Below are 23,101 nucleotides of genomic sequence, written 5' to 3'. Positions count from 1 at the left end.
CTATGTGTCTCAATCCTGAATCAACATCTATGTCATACACATATTGCCAAACTAAGATACCAAAAGAGTCAACATCGATATTATATTATTAACCAAAACAAATTCTTATACACACAACCATAGATATTATCCTAAGCACACAACAACTAGGTGACCCAAACTAGATCTATATCATATAAGCATGTACATAAGTTTCTCATGCATAATATTATATCATTATATCAAAATCATCCTCTCTAAGTGTCATCAAAGCTATCTCACCAAGAAGGGACACTACATACTCCCCCTCTTAGGCTAAAATTGGCACGAAGTTTTTCCTACAGTCATAAGATACTTTGTTATTTTCAATTCTCCTATCACTAAGGTGTTAACCTTATGTATATGTATTTGATATATTTTTCTTCATGCCAAACCATAGTTTAATGTTTTCTAAATTGGAAGCAACTCCATGAAAACCGAAACATACCATTCTTAATCAAGTAGAAAATATATCCATGCCATATTAGGCATGTTTCTATATAAAATGCCAAATATTTTTACATCAAAACCAACCATATGATTTATAGTACCATATCAAAATACTATTTTATGTAATTTATATGACATCTAATTAAGATATCTATAATATTTTGATATTCTACATGTTCTTTTTCATAGTCTACATGAATCCTACATGTGTCATCTTCTTGGTTCTATAGTACGTTGAGCTTGCCAAGCTATAAATAGCTCACACATTGGTTGTAAAAAAAAACAATAATGGCCCATCCTATATGACAATCAAATTTGTATACAAGAAGCATAAACGCATCCACATACAATTTCCAGTGAAACTATGCAACAAAACATGATGTCATATATAAAACCCACTCTTACATCTCACTTAATTTATGTCTTCTCAATCCAAGTTTCCCCTTTTCATTCCATAAGACATTCTTGCAATCAAAATCTTTAGGATCTACCTATAGTTTTTACTAAATGCTTAATCTTTAGGAAAAATTACAATTTTAGGTTTAAGACACCATTTTTTTTTTAACTAACAAGCTAAGGTTCCATACAGTCCTCATTGACCCACTTTTGTATTATAGACCATTCCTTTAATTCCCATAATCTTCATTATTATTCACTTCTCTTACTTGAGAATCAATTATGAATGATTTAGTTAGAAGATATTCATTCCAAAAATAATTAAATATATATTTTTAAAAGTGGCTTGTAATCAAGAACAAATTTTGTAATTATACAAATACAATATCTATATTATTGAATCTATCTTGATAACTATAAGTCAACTTGTTTTCCCACTATAAAATCACTCGTAATTTCTATTCAATAATTAATCAATCGTTTTGGTTTCACATCTTATTCCTTACTATTAATACCTATACACAAACAAAAAAATCAAGTTATGAAAACCATACATTTCTCAAATTATGAATAATCTTGTTGATTTTAAATAAGCTCTATACTATCATAAAGACATTTCTAGCCTAAGGATAAGTTTTTTTTTTTTTTTTCAAAATATTATAACCTTTTGCAGGATTACTAACTACTCATACAACTATACATCCAAGAAAAAAAGTCCTAAATCCTTCAATCTCTTCCATTCCACATATAATACAATCATCTTAGGCTTCTAAATCATGCAAGAATTCCAATTCATCAAAATGTGATCTCACTCTCCTTCAATTTCTCCCTCCAAAAATATCACTTCTTGTAAAACAAGAACTCAACTAAGCTTTTCATTAATCACATACCTTTTTCTTTAAGTTCAAATAAAACAAAGTTCTCACCACATAAAATGTTTATCTTCTAAACATGTTATTCTCTTAACAATTTACAAGTTAATCAAATTCCAAGAAAGCAGTTCATCAAGTTCATAAACAATATGAATTTTGACTCGATCACCTAACTAGAAATAGTTTAGAGCAGTTCATGAGTTAAATCCTCATAATTTCTCTAATTAATTTGGTTAAATAGAATTCAACCAATATTCAACTGACAAAAAACTTAAAGAGACTATTATGGCTTTCCTACACCTAATTTATCTTCAGCCAATAGAAAGGATACTTCATCAACTTATCACAATAATATTTTTCTACATTTCAATCATTTGAAAATCATTTCAATTCTACCTAAATCTGACACATACAAAATAATTAAAATACTAGAGGATAAATACCTAGTTCACATTTGACTCCATATATCAAAATCAGTTATTCCAAACATTCTAAACCACCTAGTGGTGTTTAGTATACCAATCTTAGTATCTTCATTTGTAATAAAAATAAAATAATGGATTAAAATCTCAAGCAAATTCATGTTACGAATCTCTATCCATTTCACTTTAATTATACATAATCAATCCTCAATCATGTCTGAGATTTCATCAAAATACTATTGTTCATTTTAACCAAAAGAATTACTTAGCTCATAGATATGTTAGTATGGATTCCACACACATACATTTGCTCATAGATATAAGCTGGTATGGATTCCACACCCATACATCAGCTCATATATATATATATATATATATATATATATATATATATATATATATATATATATATATATATATATATATATATATATAGATGTATGTATGTATGTATGTATGTATGTATGTATACATACATACATACATATATATATATATATATATATATATATATATATATATATATATATCTATATATATATATATATATATATATATACATACATACATACATACATACATACATACATACATACATACATATATATGCTAGTATGGATTCCACACCCATAAATAACTTAGGGAAAAAATAACCTTCAAGTGTTCCTTCAAATGGCTTCCACAACCCTTCATGCACCAGTCATTTAAGCCTCTTGTTTATTATGAAGGTCATACCTCAACCTAGTATTTGAGTAATTTCAAGTTATTTGATGCATAAAGTCAACCCAAACTACACAAAGTCATGTCAAAGAAATCATAGGAATTCCATTCTTACTCATTAATAATGTATTCCCAAATCATATTTTAACACATCAAATTAATGCACATACATTACTCTTGAATCTACATTCACAGTTAAAAGTGGCATCCTTCAAGTTAGCTTCTATTAAGTTTCCATTAATGTAGGTAAGAAAAGAGTCAAAATTAACATGACGAACTCAATGTTGGCATTATGGCTAAAGTATTGTCCTTGATGGCAACCCATTCAGGTGGTAGATCATTGTTCTTCATGTCAGCAGCAAAGGTTGATGATCAGCTCTCATTTTATTGAAAAATTATGAAGGACGCAGGAAGCCAGTTCAGAAAGTGCGTCCCCGCAGGTATACCATGCAGAACCCGCGTCCAGGGACGCAGGCCAGCCGTTCAGGGGGTGCGTCCACCCAGTGCACACATTTCAAGAAAGAGAAAAGCACGTGGGGGTTTCTTGTGTGGTATCTAGCCGACGGTTTTGTGTTTCTATGATGTCGGCTCGTGGTATTGTTCCATGTTTTGGGGAGGAGCTTGCTTATATAAAGCAAAGGAGTTCATTTGGATTAATCATGGTTTTGGGTTGAATATCTTATGAGGGCTAGATCTGGTCTAGATCTAAACAAGGCGAATCTGATGGACCGAGATCTCTTCGGCTCTTGCTCGGATCTGTAGATCTAACTGTCTGGGTCATTTCTAAAGTCTTGAAATTCTCTATGCCCGGAGGGACGCAGGTGCAGTAAGGGTTCAGGTGCGTCCGGGACGCAGGAGCGAAGAGTTTCAGGTGCGCCGGACGCAGGCGCAGAAGGGTTCAGGTGCGCCGGGACGCAGGCAGTTCAATAGACTCAGTGCGAGGGACGCAGGCTAGCAGTTGAGCAGGGTGCGTCCAGGGACGCAGGCTAGCAGTTGAGCAGGGTGCGTCCAGGGACTCAGGCCAGCAGTTGAGCAGGGTGAGTCCGGGACTCAGGCTAGCAGTTGAGCAGGGTGAGTCCGGACTCAGGCTAGCAGTTGAGCAGGGTGCTTCCTTCTCTTAAAATCTTTGTTTATCATTGTTGTGTTCTGGGTTTGGTCCTATTATTGTTGATCTGGTTACTTCAGTTGATTGGGTGTTTCAGAAGGTTGTTTGAGCTTCAATATTGTTGTTGGGTCCAGTATGAAAATTGGATGAAATGTGGCCTTTCAGTTTATGGGTTGTGCTTCAGTGTATCCAGTATGAAAATTAATGAAACGTGGTACTTGAAGGAGAGAAGATTGTAGGTCGGCACCTACGTACTAGTATCTAAGCTAGTACAAGAGCTAAAGGAAATCTTTGGAGCATTGTAGCAGGTAGTAGCCTGCGTACTAGTAAATGGATCGGCTAGTACAAGAGCAAAGGGGGTTGTAGCTCCCGTACTGGTATAAGGCTGCACCAGTACAAATATTGTAAAAGAATTTTCTTATTAAGAAGAAGATTGAGATGACTTGCAGCAGGTGGTTTTTCTCCCGCATTGGGTTTCCACCTTACATCATTGTGTTCATGTGTGTGCCTTATGTGTGATGATCTACTTTATGTTACTGCATCTGTTAACTAATAATATGGTTGATAATGTTCTAATGCACTCATTGAAGATCGATTAACTTAATCATAAGAAGTTGTGGAAGTAGCATATATGAATCTGATTATGGAAATGAAAAAGTTTTATTAATATGATAATACTGATTCACCCCCCCCCTCTCAGTATTATTTGCAACACTCAATCATCATGTTACACTTGACACCCATTCCCAAAGAATACACACCAATGCCATCATGCTATATTTTAGATTAGGCTAATACTTTTCTTGGTAGATATAATTTCAACTAGTAGAGATGGCCAGTAGCCCCATATGACTTTGATAATGATGCATTAAACATATATGAAACCATGCATCCACTCCAAATATCTCACTCACCCATTGAAAATAAAACCATTCACATGCTTGGGTTTAACCCCAACTTCTCAAGAACATCCTTTCCCTACATGTCTTTAAGTCCTTTATCATATTTCTTATAATTTGTCTTAACAAAAATATAAAGGAATATAAGAAGCCATTCTTTTTCTTTCACGAGTTTCTAAATGACATAATAATAATAATATCCTTTATGCAACCAATATGCTTCCATGTCAACATACACAATAATTCAACATGCATGCAAAATAACCATTCATGCATCAACCTACAAGCAAGCATGTTGGCCCATTAGGCCCTAGTGTTTTAACTTGGCTCTAATACCATATGTAAGGTCCCACCTTACCAACCATCAATAGTATAGAGAAGTAAAGGTCACATTGAATACTATTACTCAATTTTTATTTTTATTTTTATTTTTATGTTTATTTTATGTTTGTTTTACTCATAATATTCTAACTTAGCTATCATGTAATCATGTTCCTTCAACTATTTCAATGTAAGAATATAACATAATAAGTTAGGGATAACTTTCCCTTAAGACCAATTCCAAAACACATTTCCTCTCAAGTTTAAAAGATCATAACATGTGCTCTTTTCATACTTATACATGAGCTCTAAGTAAGAGTGGAAATAAATTATACCATAATTCCATGTGCGAACATTAAGCTAGATCAACCTATTTGATTTCCTATAGATTATGCTAAATAAGCTTCATTTATTGAATCCTGATATCATAACCGCAAAATTATTATACTTTTACAAAAATCACATATAAATGTATGAGTATTAACCTACCTATAGCAAGGTAACTGAGGGAAGAATATGTCTCTCTTCATCAATAAATCTAATAAATATGATGCGTTTATGAAATATAATCACAGAATATATTGACCCAACCACATTTCCAAATTCATCAATTAAAACTCCCAATCCCAATTATTAAGGCAAAGCTACAATCATGAGAATTATAAAATGAATGTTGAAACAAAAGCAACTATTGTTACTAATTCAGAAGCATGTTATTCTTCAAAAAGTGTCATGCAAAACAATGAAACTGCACAAATTGGGCAGAAGTAGTTGTTTTCTAGAGTAATTGAAGCACAAGAATGCACCCATTAACACATGCAGCTCAGACAAAACTTATTATGCTCACTTGCACAAAATCCTACAAAAAGTCACTATAAAACTGTTTCCAACAACCCCCTTTTTTATGAAAGATTTAGATAATAAAAGTAACAGCAATCCTATTCTCTATTCACACTTCAGGAACTTATTAAATTAATTTTCACGTTCATAGCAAAAACATGTAGACATAAGAAGCTACATCCATCAAATAGTCTATTCATAAATTTCTAGTACATAAAAACTACGGTAAGTAGGACTTTTACTCTAAGAATTTATATGCACAAAAACTACCTCCATTCATGTCTTTTGACAAACACTTTGCATGACAGTGAGTAGGACTTTTACTCTACCAATTTATATGCACAAAAGCTACATCCATTCCTGTCTTTTGAAAAACACTTTGCAAACATGCAATCTACAACCATTGAGCCATTTTGACAAACACTTTCCAAGCATGCAATCTACAACCATTGAGGCATTTTGCCAAAAATTTGGCAACAATGAATTTGAGATTCTTATTCAACCTATTCAACTCATAAAATTCAGAAATTGAAACTTCAAATGTTGGCCTCTTAAAACAAGGACTAAACAATCTTAGCTTTTCATCAAAAACTTGAAAACAGACACATATAATTGACAACAACAATCTATAAAATCACCTAGATTTTTGATCTGGGTTCTGCAAAGTATGTTGTTGAAATCAAATCAGGGGTTAAATGGCCATATGGCACGGATACCCCCTGATTTTGAGCAAAGAAGTAACAAAATGTTCCAGAGATGCGATTTATTAAAACAACAACAACAAAAACATTCCCATTGTCTCATTTATCACTTTGTCAAACACTTAGTGCGCAAACTTCATCTACAGTTGTACATGGAGAAAACAAAACTCAAATTTATGATAATATGGTATTGCAGTCAACTTATGGCAACTTGCAATGGGCAAAAATTCATTATAAAAAGAACTTAAAACTTTGGCAACGCATTATAGTTTTAATCCCCCCGCATGTACATTCTCAACTACAACTGCCATTTATTATTGGTTAGCTCATAAATAAATCTGTAAATATCTCATAAACATTCATAAGTAGCAATTTCCAATGAATTTTAAAGTTCTACAACACTTTTAAATTAATAATAAACTAAAATTTCAAGAATGCTTATGAACATACCTGGCAATGTATTTATACAATTCCAAAAAGATGGGAATACTCCAGCAATAATGAGATTGTTCTCCTATTCTAATATCCTTACCTTTATGAACCATCCAGTTTTCCTCCCAACCATATCCAGGGAGAAATTATCCCCCTGGAACTCCCGAGCTGTAAGAGGTCACAAACAGTACCAAAATATAGCAGTAGAGAGATATCCAAGGTAAGATGAGGAAGATAAGTTTCACTTCCTACCAACACCACTCATGGTCATCTCCACTAAGTAGAGCTACATAGTAATTTATATTAGGAATTTCAAAATCATTTCGAAAGCAATTGGCTACTCTCGAAGTCTCTCACTCTCATAATATTTTTCAAATCTCTCCAACTCTTGGTATCACAATGCAGCTCCCTTCCCCTAAGTGAGAATACATGAGACACATATATAGGAGGAGAAACAAATTCTTGTCATAAAGGAGGATTAATAAGCATGCATTATATTCTATTTAGAGGAGTGTAACTCATGTCATTAAGGAGAGGTAGACATGCCTTAGTTAAGGATAGTATAAATTATGCATTAAAGAGAGTGTAAGAGGAATCTTTTATGATATGTCTTCAATGAGTTGAATAGGAATGTGCCATTCTTTGATGAGTGCATAAATTAGAGTGTGATGTATTATTAAAAGAGAGAGATTTACATAGAGCCATGAGAGTCATCAAGGAGAGAGGTGTGAAATGATTGAGGAGATGAAGGTGACTTATAATTCTCTTTTAATAATAATATCATAGTCTCATAAAATATAATAATAATATTGAGAGATTGAACGATTAGTATTGATTAATGATAAGTTAAGTGATTTTCGTTCAACTATACTTGATTGCCAATTTATGTAAGGCGATTTACTATTTTTGGAAACTCGTGCTTGAGATTGTAGACATGACTTCCTATTTTTAGAAAGTCACTCTAGGATTCTTATAAAAGAGGTTTTATTAAGGTAATTCATCCGTGAGCTTCCCATGAGTGGTATTGTTCTTCTGGAGAATAAGGATTCCGTACCCCTATTGCATGCATCTTCGTGCCTTAGTAGATTGAGAACTTCGACCCCCTAAACTACTCTAGAGATCCGAGATTCCACACCTTGATCTTTTTAAATATTCAGGACTCCATGCCCTAAAAATTTTATTATAGATACAAGACTCCACTTCTTCATCTTTTATGGATTTAGGACTCGCACCCTAATTTCCATGGCTTCTCACCTACTCTTCTTTGAAACTCCACGCTTCACCTTAAGGTATTGATTGTGAGCTCATACGCATCTGATGTTTCATTGGTAAGGCATTGTTGCAAGACCTGCACACATCACAATCTCATAGATCAAAGGAATCAATGAATTTCATAATTAACTTATTCACATTTTACCAAAGATTGTGCATGACTTCCACAACCATTTTGGTTCTAGTGAAATGACTTCCGCAACCATTTAAAATTTTAACATCCTTGTTTGAAAATAACCACGTTCCATATCACATCCTCCTCAATACAAGATCAAGCATATAAAACAATAAAAATCATGTACCAAGACTTCCACAGTCATTTATAATTTGAGCATCCTTCTTTGCAAATAACTATGTACCTACCACTTCTTGCTCGTTACAAGATTAAACATATGTATTCATATAAATCATGTATCATCATAAATCATAATTAACCATATCTTCCACATAACGATGATCATCCATGGATCTATGTGTCTTAATCCTGAATCAACATCCATGTCATACACATATTGCCAAACTAAGATACCAAAAGAGAAAACATCGATAATATGTTTTTAACAAAAATTAATTCTTATACACACAACCATAGATATTATCCTAAGCACATAACAAATAGGTGACCCAAACTAGATCTATAGCATATAAGGATGTACATAAGTTTCTCATACATAATATTATATCATTATATCAAAATCACCCTCTCTAAGTGTCATCAAAGCTATCTCACCAAGAAGGGACACTACAACAAAACAACTAATCTTCTCACTGTGTCACCACCACTAGAAGATTTGAAAGAATTTTTGGAGGGTTTGAAGAAGTTGGTTCGGTTATTAGTTATTTTATAAACTACAAAAGATAAATATCAACAAATTAAGGATGCAAAAATATGTTTGTTACCTATTCCTATAATAAATGTTTCACAACTGAAATTGCAATGACAGTGGGCTACTTGGATCCAAAATACTTGACTACAAGGTAGCTCAGTGTGGAGAGTGATGTGTTTAATTTGGGTATTGTATAATTGTAGCTGATTACATCATGCCCAACCTTTGATCTAAATGTTGAGTGATTGGATTGGTTCCTAGGTTACACCTTGAAGAACAAGCGAAGAGGGAGTTGAAAGAGGAATTAATGGATCCCTTATTTAGAGACTCTCACGTAGTGGGATTTGAGTGGTTATTGATATTTTCCCTCACCTACGTTAAGGAATTCGGATCCCATCAAACATCCATGCATGGAGTGGTGAAGGAACTGGAATCCATTCTTGACATGGAGATGGAGACAGAGACAAGAATATTTTCCCAGTCCATCTCACCACCCAAACTAGAAAACTCTCATATTGTTATCGGTGATATTAGTTTCATTGAAGATGAAGAAAACATACATGATGAAATTACAATGATAAAGGCCTCACAAATTTGTAGCCAAGAAGGACATGGTTTTACTAAAATGATCCACATTTTCGCCCAAAACCATAGTAAATTTGAGGGCATTTCCACTGGTAGTTTTACTCACAAATTGCAGTAGAAAAGGGAACTAAAATTTCATTTTTAAAGGCTTTGAATTCACTTCTATAATAAGGTGAAGATTCTCAAAAGAAAAATTTCCTATCAGTTCTAAAAATAAAGGGAATCGACATGTCACCATATTGAAATTAATAAAAATTAACATAAATAGATCACAGAGGAATAGAGACAGAAATCGAGATTATAATTGTGGCCATGTATTGTTGTCTTAGTAAAATAGAGACGAGAATATTTATGAAATAGTGCACTTACAAGGAAATAGGAATAATCACTAAGATCATTCCCTAGTACCTAAAGGATCCAATTGATAATTTTAAGTTCAATAAACATAGTTTCAATGTGATGACTCTCAACGATGTACATGATTGTTAGTGGGACTAGTATACTCAATAGAGTAACCGAGTAGAGTTGGAAAACATACACTATAAAGAAGATGGTTAAGCTTGATAATATGATAAATAAAGTCAGATTAATTCATAGTTTGGTCCACCAGTTACACTATTGTAACTATCATGACCTGATATAAATATTTGTCTATGTATCAATGTATCCATTTCGATTGGATTTTAAGTGATATAATATAAAGTGTGATTCTAATGGTTCTCCACTACTTGTGTCTCTTATTTTTCTCTTTACTTGTGTTATTTTCTATGTGAATACTTCATGTCCTTACTACTCATAACCCTGTATACGTTTCCTTAGATTACAACATTTTTTTATTGCACGTAGTTTTAGACTCTAGTCATAAAAAATATGAAAGCATAAATGTTGGTATTGGAAGAGATACAATTGTGGTGGAAGATAAAAATCAATAACTACATCAAGAACTCTTTCTTTCTTTAATTCCGCAATACTCTTATATTTTATCATTAATTGAAGTGCATTGTTGCTAACACAAGTCAAAGATCGCAGATAAGTTATATGCCTTGTTGGGAACGAGCGGCCGTTGCTGAGACAGCTGACTCCGTTGTTGAAACAGCTGACTCCGTTGCTGAAACAGCTGACTCCGTTGCTGAAACAGCTGACTCAGTTGCTGAAACAGCCGTCAAGCACGCAAATCCCGTTATGCGTAATTTGCGATTCTGGAAGAACTTTTTGTGGAATAGTAGCAGCAGCACGAAGATACGGTTACCTGGATTATCCTGAAGATAGCACTTTTGTTGTCTCGGTTGTAACAGCATCTCTTTTTGAAAGAACGGAATAGTCCTGTTTTGGAAAAGAAAACAGAATCGAAATGATGAAGATTCGCTCTCATGTAAATTGTAAAAGATGTCTCCTCTTTAAAAAGAGGAGACATCATCATTAGAGGGGGGTTGAATTGTAAGTTACCGGAGAGTATTGTGTGAGAACTGGAGCTAGTCTCCTTCTGTAATGTATCAGTTACTTTGACAGATGAATAAAATCTTCTTTTGAGCGTTTCAATTTAATTCTTTCTCCTCGGGAATCTTGTGAGAAGGAAAGGGCCCGCCTTCCTCACAAGATTCGCCCTTTTGGTTCCTGTAGTTTGTTTATTTCTTTATGTGTTTGCACTTCCCTTAATTCTGTTGTTGAAACACTAGTTACACAGTTTTGTAATACTCTGTTTCTTAGCGCTACACGTATCGAATGCACGAATGAATGATGTTGAGAGCATGTGCTGAAGATTCCTGCATAAAGGAATAGGGTCTTGCTCCCATTGATTGCTTTCCTTTGCCTGCAGTGTGATTAGAAACAACAGGACAAGTGCTGAAGGTTCCTGTTCCCGGGAATAGGGTCTTGATCTCTTGAAGTTACTTTTCTTACAGTGTGATTAAGTGCCAGGCAGCAGGTGCTGAAGTTCCTCACCAAGGAATAGGGTCCTGTTCCTGATATGATTGAATGATTTCTTTCTTTGTAGATTGATTTTCCTTTGCTGTAACAGAGAAATCGTTTCTACTATAATTTAATTGACTTCAGCTTTGATTGAGTAGAGTGTGAATTAGTAGATTGATGAATTTAACAGGTGTGTATCTTTCTTTTACTACAACATCGATTCCGCTTTTGAAATTGAGCATATCCAGTGCGTTATTATCTTTGAAATAAAAAGACCTCCTCGGGTTGACAATTTATGTGGAGCTCGAATTGTGAAAACAATTAGAGCGACCAACATTTTGGCGCCGTTGCCGGGGAAGGTAATTATAGATTTCAAAAGCATTCATCTTTTCTTTTTAATGTGCAGATTGTATGAGAGGACGAGGAAGCCAGAAGAAAAATAACCGCACAGGTGGCAAGGGCTGGGGAGGACGAAAAACTTTTATTGACGAGATTGTATCGAAGGCTGAATCATCACAAAGATTAAGTTCTCGGAAATCAAAATTCCAGCGTTCCCCTCAGTCAGATTACAGAACAGAGGAAGTTGTGGGTCCTGAAAATACAGAAGAACCAGCAGTCAGTGCTGAAGAGTCAGAGGAAAGTATTAGCAGATCAGTAGAACACATTGAGGAAATAGTAGAAAGCGTTGGACGACCGGTAGAGAACATTGAAGAACCAATAGAGGATTCTGACAATCGAGAAAGTGCAGTAGGAGGGCCAACAATGGAAGATAACAATGATGCCTTCCTCTTTGGAGGAGGACGTGCAGGTCCTGAAGAAGAAAGAAAGGATGAAAATTCCCTCTCTACCTTGGGATTTCCCATCAGTGATCTCCCTGCAGGAACAATGAAAAATATTCCATTGTCTGCTCTACCTAACTTTCATGGTTTATCCACTGAGGATCCTGACGAATTTCTTTTTGAATTTGATATATTATGCAGAAGTTATGATTATGTTACTAATGCTCAAAAGTTGAAGCTGTTTCCAGCCACCTTAAAAGGGAATGCTTTAAGATGGTTCATGAGCCTTGGAAGTCAGGTAATCACAACATGGGAGCAGATGAAACAAAAATTTCTGCTTAAATATCAAGACTACTGCCGGACGAGAGAGAAGAAGGATGAACTGTTCAATATGGCACAAAAGTCGGATGAAAGTCTGGAGGACTACATAGAAAGGCTACAGTACAACATACAGAGGTCAGATCATCCGGATATAAGTAAGGAAATTCGTAAAACAATATTACTTAGAGGTTTAAGGGATGATTGTCTAAATATGTTAAATATGCTTGCTAAGGGAGATATATCTAAAGAATCATATGATGAGATTTGTGAACTTGCTAAAAGGTGCTCTAGGGGAGCTGCAAGAAACATAATTAGAGATTCCACCTATTCAAGGGTGCAGAAATCAGCCAATGGAGGAGCAACAAGAGCAGAGATAGGTAATTTACTTGAAGAATTTAAAACCGAAATGTTAAGTTCTTTTGCTTCGCAAATTGACACTTTGCAGGTTAAGAAGAAGCAGGCCGAAGCAGAAGCAACTCTGGCTGTCTTTTGCCCGAAATGTAGAGACAAACATCCACTAAGGGAATGCCCAAGAGATAAAATACCAATTTGCACCCTTTGTGAGAAAGATCATGAGACAGAACAGTGTCCATCTCTACCAGGAATAAAAGCAGCGTTGCAGCCAACGGAAGAAGAAGCTGAAGCAGTTTACCTACTAACTCAAAGAAGACAATGGCAACCTAAAGGGCAAGGTACGAACTCTGGTATGCCATTTAATCGTTGGAACAATTATTCTGCTTTTGGCCAAACAAGTTACCCCCCCTTCAACCAAATGCAATACCCACTTTTCAATCAAATGAATTTCCCACCCATGCAAATGCAAAACCCTCCCTTTGTTGACCCTTCAATGTGGACTCCTTGGCCTCCACAGCAGCCACCTCCTTTTAATCCTTGGAACCCAAATTGGAATAGTCAATCACTCCCGTACCCAAATCAATTGCCTCAATTCCAACAATCACTCCCTCTGCCATCAAATGCTTCGCCAAACAACCAAATGAGACCCCAACTACCTGTGCAACCAAATCCTAACCCCAACAATAAAGTTGTGCAAGTCATTGATATTCAGAATCAGTCTATATTTCCTACTATGCAATGTAATGATATTCATTTGAGATCTGGAAGAATAGTAGAGCCTATTATTGATGACATAACTGATTCAGATAAAAATGAAACCGAGAAACAAAAAGAAGCTCAACCACCTCCTAACAAAAATGTTGAAACAACAGAACCACCATTCCCCGAGCGTTTGGTTTTAACCAAAACAACTGAAACACTTGCTTTTAATTTTATGGGGGAATTGCAAAATTTGTATATTAAAATTCCACTTTTACAAGCATTAAGAGATGTACCAATTTATGCCAGAACATTAAGGGATATTTGTGTTAAGAAACCTGGTAGGAAAACCAAGGATCCCCTTACAGTGCATGTGATGGGAGACTTGTCTGCATTAATGACCGGAAAAACCCCTCCTGTAAAATATGGTGATCCTGGCCATCCTACTGTCACAGTTCAGATTGGTAAAACAATGATTCCCCGAGTTCTGGTAGACTTAGGTGCAGCAATTAATATAATGACTCTGGAAACTTCACAATTGTTACAGCTGAATAACACAATCAGAGATACACCCACCATCTTAGAGTTAGCTGACCGTTCCACAATTAAACCAGAAGGAATTGTTGAAGACCTACTCATTTCAGTCGAATCCTGGAAATATCCAGCTGATTTTGTTGTATTGCAAACTAAAACAAAGCTGGGGGGACATCCCTTAATTCTAGGAAGGCCATGGTTGGCCACAGCTGATGCATTTATTAGTTGCAGATCTGGTTCAATGACAATTTCTAATGGTTATGAAACAAAACAATTAACTCTTTATCCCCACGCTACGCCAGTAGTCAATAATGAAGATTCTATATGGATGGATTATGATGATAATGCTGTTCAGCCTATTCTAACCATAGGACAAGCTTTAACTCTTAAAGACAATACAGAGGATGAGATAATCAATAATTTTATTTGTGAACCTTCTTCTGTCATTGCTGAAACACACAATCAATTAACTGCAATTTTTGAAACTGATGCACAAGAAAAGATTGAACCTGAAGATTCATCCCAAACTTTAACCACGATCTCATCTAAAAGCATAACAGTTGAAATTGAACCCGGCAAGACATTAAACATAAATCCTGATCTAACAGATGCTGAAACACAGCAACTAATGAAGTTATTACACGAATATAAGGAGGCATTTGCCTGGGATTACACGGACATGAAAGGTATTTCTTCTGAATTATGTACTCACCAAATTTACATTAAAGAGGGATGCCGACCTGTTTGTCAACCCCAAAGACGAATGAATCCTAATTTACGAGAAATTGTTAAAGAAGAACTTCAAAAATTGCTTAACGCAGGATTTATATACCCCATATCTGACAGTGAATGGGTTTCCCCGTTAGTGATTGTTCCTAAGAAAAACGGGAAATGGAGGGTATGCGTCGACTATAGAGCTTTAAACAAAGCTACTCAAAAGGATCACTTTCCCTTACCTTTCATTGATCAGGTGTTGGACAGCCTTGCAGGGAAGAAATTCTTTTCTTTTCTAGATGGATTCAGTGGGTATAATCAGATAAGAATTGCACCCCAAGACCAAGACAAGACCACTTTCACCAGCCCCTGGGGAACTTTCGCCTATAGAGTTCTTCCATTTGGGTTGTGCAATGCACCAGCAACTTTTCAAAGAGCTGTTATAGGAATTTTTTCCGATATGCTGAATGATTGTATGGAAATATTTATGGATGATTTCACCCCTTATGGTGTGTCTTTCGAAGAGGCATTACAAAACCTTGAGAAAGTACTTAAAAGATGTATACAAGCTCACCTCTCCTTAAGTACCGAAAAGTGCCATATGATGATGAGTGAGGGAATAGTGCTTGGACATTTTATTTCATCTCAAGGTATTCAGGTAGATCCATCTAAAATATTGGTCATTCAGAATCTTTCTGTTCCTAAAACTCAAACTGATGTGAGAAGTTTTCTGGGACATGCTGGTTATTACAGGAGATTCATTAAAGATTTCTCTAAAATAGCTTCTCCATTATTTGTATTGCTTATGAAAAATGCTGAATTCAAGTGGACTAATTCTTGTCAGAAAGCTTTTGAAGAGCTGAAGCATCAGTTGTCTACTGCTCCTATTTTGAGGGGGCCTGACTGGAATCTTCTGTTTCACATATCTTCTGATGCTTCAGACATTGCTATTGGAGCGGTTTTGGGACAAGAGGAAAATCATCTTCCTTATGCTATATACTTTATCAGTAAGAATATGACCCCTGCTGAGCTTAACTATACAGTTACCGAGAAAGAGTTCCTTGCAGTAATCTATGCCATTAATAAATTCCGACACTATATCACTGGTTATCCTACTTTTGTGCACACTGATCATTCAGCTATTAAATACTTAATGAACAAATCTGTCACAAATGCTAGAGTTACCAGATGGCTATTATTATTGCAGGAATTTGATATTACAATTGTAGATCGGCTTGGTAAAGAAAATGTGGTGGATGATTTTCTTTCACGGTTAAAAACTGACAATGATATTCCAGTAGATGATAGTTTTCCTGACGAATATTTGTTTGCAGTTTCTGCTCACTCTCCATGGTATGCAGATATTGCTAATTATTTGGTTGCAGGAAAACTACCAGCACACCTGTCATATAGAGAAAAGAGAAGAATTGTTCAACAAAGTGCCAGGTACAGTTGGATAAGCGGGTGTCTCTTCTATACTGGGCTTGATAAGGAGATCCGAAGATGCATTAGAGAAGATGAAGTGTACGACATATTGAAAGCTTGTCATGATGGCCCTTGTGGAGGCCATTTTGCTGATAAAAGAACAGCACATAAAATTCCGAGGATGGGTTACTATTGGCCCTCATTATTCAAGGATGCAAAGAAGTATGTAAGGGCTTGTGACAGCTGCCAGAGAATGGGTCAACCCAATCATAGAGACCAAATGCCATTAAACCCCCAGGTAGTTTCCGAACCATTTGAAAGATGGGCCTTGGACTTCATAGGACCCATTAACCCTCCATCCAATCAAAGAACCTATATATTAGTCTGAACAGACTATATGACTAAGTGGGTGGAGGCCAAAGCACTTATTAGAGCCAATGAAGAGGCTGTTCTAGCCTTCTTATTTGAAGAGATTTTCACTAGATTTGGAATTCCTAGAGAGCTAGTTACTGATGGAGGACCTCCATTCAATTCTCATGGTTTTAAATCTACCCTTCACAAATATCATATTCAACATAGAATGACTACACCATACCACCCCCAGGCAAATGGACAGGTGGAAAGCACAAACAAAGTTTTAGAGGCCATTCTAACTAAAACAGTGAAGGACAACCGAAAGGATTGGTCCCAAAGGCTCCCTGAGGCATTATGGGCTTACAGGACTACTTGGAGAAACACTACAGGTTTTTCTCCCTATGAATTGGTTTATGGTAAAAATGTTGTTTTTCCTGTGGAATTTGAAATTAAAACTTTAAGGACTGCTTTAGCTGTTAATCTTGATTTGAATGATGTGTAGACAGCTAGATTGCAGCAGCTTTTGGAGTTGGATGAAAAGAGATTAGATGCCATTCATCAAACAAACATGATACAGCAACAAAGGATGAAGTGGCATGACAAAATTATCAAACACAAGCAGTTCCAAAAAGGTAATTGGGCCTTGTTGTATGACTCTCGGTTTGAAAATTTTCAGGGAAAGCTACGTACACGTTGGCTTGGACCATATGAAGTAGATGATGTCTTTCCAAACGGAACGGTAAGACTTGTAACAGTTGATGATGCTAAAACACCTCTACTAGTCAATGGCCATAGGCTCCGTCTATATAAGTGCCATGTTTCTAAAGAGGATTTCAAGACTGCTTGCATGACTGATATTCATTATCTTTTTCTAGGGGAGTCTTCTGCTCCTCACAACACTTAATCTTCTGCACTACATTTTTAGTATTAGATTAAATTTAGCACTAATAATCCCTGTCAAGGATTGGCATATTACAATTGAATTTTGCAGATTCTGGAAAAAGCAATAAGGAGGACAGATTCATCATGAGAAGATCTGAAGCTTTAAATCAAGAAGCTTCTTCCCATCATTTTACCCTTTTTTCCTAAAGCAATATCCCTCCATACCCACATTATTTCTATTATTCCCACTCCCACCATCCCTGAAATATCCTCCTTCAGTCAGTATTTCCCACCCCTTACTGCTGAAATGATCCCTTATCAAATATTTTCTCCATTCACAGACCTAAGTCATTTATCCCATTTCTCTGATTTTTCCCGTTGCTGAAACACCTGTTTCAGCAACGTATTATTAATTTTCCCCGTTGCTGAAACACCTGTTTCAGCAACGTATTATTGATTTCTCCCGTTACTGAAACACCTGTTTCAGCAACGTATCGTTCATTTTCCAGTTGCTCAAACACCAGTTTCAGCAACTTGTTATCATCAAAACAGTATCCCTCTTTGATGTTATATGAGCTTTCTGGTTCTCCACGATTATACTTCAGATCCTTTTGGTGAAAATTATTCAGCACGTACCAGATTCAATTACACTCCCATTCAAAAAAAATCTACAGATTCTTCCATGTACATTAAAGCTATTTTGAAGCAACCGACACTTCGAATTATTAAATCAAAGGTAAAATGTAAGGTATAAGGTTTTAATGTAATTCGGTTAAATCATATTAAAGAGAGGATTTCATTTATAATGATTGCATATCTTTACACGTCCAATCATTATTACACCATACGTAGGGGGGGGGGAATTCCAAAAATAGAATAATCATTTCGCATGAACCAAGCTGCCGCCCGTTGTCATATCTATTTCTGCCGTCATTTAGACTATGCAGCCTCTGTTGCAACAACTAGCGTGATCAGGGCCTGTGTTTACTGTGTCGTTGCCTCTGCGGAAAACTCAAAGCTACAGCCATGGGAGGGTCGGCCGTTAGACATGAGCCTGGCTCCATAAGTCTTCTTCAATTGTTTCCTGAAGTCTATCAGATCTTCCAACAAGCGGGATGGACAGTATATTTTGAAAGGTTGGGGGAATTTAACCAGGAACAAGTCTTAGAATTTGCACAAAACCTTGAAGACAATTTTTCAGTGGTCCAAGGGGTTCGCATTTCAGTGACAGAGGATGACATAGCTCAGGTATCAGGGTTGCCAGCCGAGGGTACTCGCTGGTTTAGCAGGAAGCAGGTCGTTCTTAACGCGCAGCAAGAATTTCTGCACCCGGATGAGCAAGTGGAACCCAGAGGCCGCGGGGTTAGTCTGCATTCACTTCCTCAACCATGGCCATCAGTGGCAGAGTTCATCAAACACTACTTAACATGTGAGGGGCGTTATCAGGTAGTGTACAATCATGATTTTGTTTTGATGAATCACTTGAGGAATGGACGACTGATTAATATCCCCTATTATCTGCTTGGTTGTATTAAAAACATGTCTTATTATTGTAAACGAGCTAAATCTCCAATGTCATCCCTTACCCATCACCGTTTATGCCAGTTGCTGATACAGAGGGGTTTTGCTCAGCAAAATCCCCCTCTGCACGCCGCACCTGAAATTCCCCAGCTGCCCGAAATTCCTCAACAAGCCCCAACATCCCAACCACCCGAAAATTCTCAGGACATTCCGGAAATTCCTCAGCAGGACCAAACAGCCGAACCATCTGAAAGTCCTCATGACATTCCAGAAATTCCTCATGAAGAACAACAGGAAGAAATTCCGCATTCCCTAGTTGACCCAACCCCGAGCTCGCCTCATTTAGCAGAGCCAACTGCCTCCACTATTTCGGTCCCTAGTGACGACTCTCTAACACCCCCTTCCTCACCCGTTAAGAAAAAGAAGAAAACCTCAACAGTCGCAGGCTCCAGACCACGGACAAGGTCTACATCTCAAATTCTTACCCCTCCGGAAAACCCTGTCCCCAGAAAGAAACCCTCCCTTTCAAAGAAAAGGAAAGGCAGTAATTTTGCTACCTTCCTATCAAAAAGAAAAAGGAAAACGACTGTTGAGACAAAATCCACCTCCATTTTCCCTGACACTGCCACTATTCTACTAAAACCTTTATCCCCATCCCAAACTTCCCAACCAGTCTCGTCCGAAGGCACTGCCACACAAGAACCAGTGTCCCGGGATAATATGACATTGTTTATGGGCCAAGAAGTGACTGCTCCACAAGAACCAGTCACTTGCCCAGTGACTGAAACACAAGAACCAGTCACTGAGGCACAAAAATACACCAAGCAGGACGATAGTGGGAAATCACCAGTGACTGAAACACAAGAACCAGCCACTGGAGCACAAGAACCCATTTCTCGCCCAGTGGATGAAACACAAGAACCACCCACTGTGGTACAAGAACCAGCTACGACTGTGCATCAACAAAATATTTCAACAGAGCCAATCAACACACAAGGTTCACATACTATGACATCTCTACTGGAGGAAAATGAGTTCCTGAAGTCTGAATTAGAAGCTTACAAAACTGAACTAACCATGGCTCGAGAGGCTTTTGAAAGAGAACTGAATCTCCATACATTAGCACACGTAGCCTCAATGCAAAATAAGGAGCCATGTATGGAATATATGTGCAAGGAGTGTGGCAGCATTTACCAGGATGCAGGCTACAAAGTAGTTAAAATTCAGCTCCCTAAAACATCTACGACAGGTGGAATAAAAGAGGAATGCCCTACTGCTCCACAAGAACCAGTAGGACCCTCTATAAAGCAAGAAGAAGAAATCAAACCACAGATATTCCATCCTTTGCAGGTTGATGCAGCCATCCAGACAGAGGAAACAATGCCCCAACACATTACTTCTGATGCAGCCATCCAGACAGAGGAAACAATGTCCCAACCCACTACTTCTGATGCCAAGACACAGACTCTGCCATGGAATCAATTGGAACAGATGAACAAATGGAAGAAGCAATATGCTGAAGAACAAGATATAATATTACGACAGCATAAGTTACAATGGCAGAACCATGTATATGCCAACTGGGATAGCTGGGACCAAATAATGCAAGAGCACAGGGAGTATAAAAAGGAAGCCAGAGAGTCTAAGGCAAAGATAGCCTTGATGTTTTCATTAGTGCGGAAATTGATGGTTACGCACAAACCCTCTGTAAACTACTCTCTCTTTCTTTCTGAACGATTAGTTTATTTCCAATTAAAAGCAATAGCAAATGGCAGACCATATGAATTAATGACTTCAGAAAAATTTGTTGAGACCTTTAAGGAGGCCCCTGAAAGTGACCAGCATCTGCTGTGCGAACTCTACCTTCATAATGAGGCCATTCCTGAAGATAGGAGAGTTAATCTTATTCCAATTGCAGGAGATATACAAATCAGAGCATTTGCCTCGTTTTTGTCTAACCAGCTCACTTGGCAGACTGCGTTCACTGCAAGCAGTCATAATGACGAGAATAAACTCCTGTGGATTAGGCCAGAGCCTGTAGGCCCAGCCACGTTTATAGCACAATATTATGAATTCTTGCAGAAGCCAGGAATGAACGAGTACATGCAGCAATTACAGGCTTCAATACTTTTTAAGTGTCAACAGCACATTAGAATGAAGGGTACTGCTGCATTGAAGGCCAATGATATCTTTTGGCAGCAGTCATGTAAGGAAAGACAGGATTATCATCCTTTTAACCCTCTCAATCTTCAAGCCGCATTATCCAGGGTCCCTAAGTACATTGATTGCATTCAACATTGTGGAGTAAACTGGATCGGGTATCATTTCCGTTTTCCAATTTTATGGCTGCCTTCAGACGAATATCAATGTCATTACCAGTTGACTGACAGAGAGGAAGCCTTGGCATGGCAACATTTGCAGACCAACAGCGGATTCCGAGCTCCTACAGATGCCACCTTCTCCAGCTACTGCTTGAGTAATTTGCATGCTCAGTCCCAGTACTCAGACTCTGATTGAGACTAGGGGTTGCCTGAGGACATGCAACATTTTTAGCTGGGGGGGATGTTAGGACTCCACTATGTATCATTTTTGCTATATATTTTGACACCACTCTACTCTTAAACCATGAACTTCATTGTTTTTTTCATCTACTTTATCCCAAGGTATATAGAAACCTCTTCTTTATTATATGTTTAATCTGTCTTACATTTAATTCCGCAATACTCTTATATTTTATCATTAATTGAAGTGCATTGTTGCTAACACAAGTCAAAGATCGCAGATAAGTTATATGTCTTGTTGGGAACGAGCGGCCGTTGCTGAGACAGCTGACTCCGTTGCTGAAACAGCTGACTCCGTTGCTGAAACAGCTGACTCAGTTGCTGAAACAGTCGTCAAGCACGCAAATCCCGTTATGCGTAATTTGCGATTCTGGAAGAACTTTTTGTGGAATAGTAGCAGCAGCACGAAGATACGGTTACCTGGATTATCCTGAAGATAGCACTTTTGTTGTCTCGGTTGTAACAGCATCTCTTTTCTGAAAGAACGGAATAGTCCTGTTTTGGAAAAGAAAACAGAATCGAAATGATGAAGATTCGCTCTCATGTAAAATGTAAAAGATGTCTCCTCTTTAAAAAGAGGAGACATCATCATTAGAGGGGGGTTGAATTGTAAGTTACCGGAGAGTATTGTGTGAGAACTGGAGCTAGTCTCCTTCTGTAATGTATCAGTTACTTTGACAGATGAATAAAATCTTCTTTTGAGCGTTTCAATTTAATTCTTTCTCCTCGGGAATCTTGTGAGAAGGAAAGGGCCCGCCTTCCTCACAAGATTCGCCCTTTTGGTTCCTGTAGTTTGTTTATTTCTTTATGTGTTTGCACTTCCCTTAATTCTGTTGTTGAAACACTAGTTACACAGTTTTGTAATACTCTGTTTCTTAGCGCTACACGTATCGAATGCACGAATGAATGATGTTGAGAGCATGTGCTGAAGATTCCTGCATAAAGGAATAGGGTCTTGCTCCCATTGATTGCTTTCCTTTGCCTGCAGTGTGATTAGAAACAACAGGACAAGTGCTGAAGGTTCCTGTTCCCGGGAATAGGGTCTTGATCTCTTGAAGTTACTTTTCTTACAGTGTGATTAAGTGCCAGGCAGCAGGTGCTGAAGTTCCTCACCAAGGAATAGGGTCCTGTTCCTGATATGATTGAATGATTTCTTTCTTTGTAGATTGATTTTCCTTTGCTGTAACAG

The sequence above is a fragment of the Pinus tabuliformis genome, chromosome 6 (genome assembly GCF_031772625.1).
Source record: "Pinus tabuliformis cultivar Carrire ecotype Pingquan chromosome 6, CPIR1, whole genome shotgun sequence".
NCBI classification, from domain to species: Eukaryota; Viridiplantae; Streptophyta; class Pinopsida; order Pinales; family Pinaceae; genus Pinus; species Pinus tabuliformis.
Note: the sequence above shows the minus strand (reverse complement) of the source record.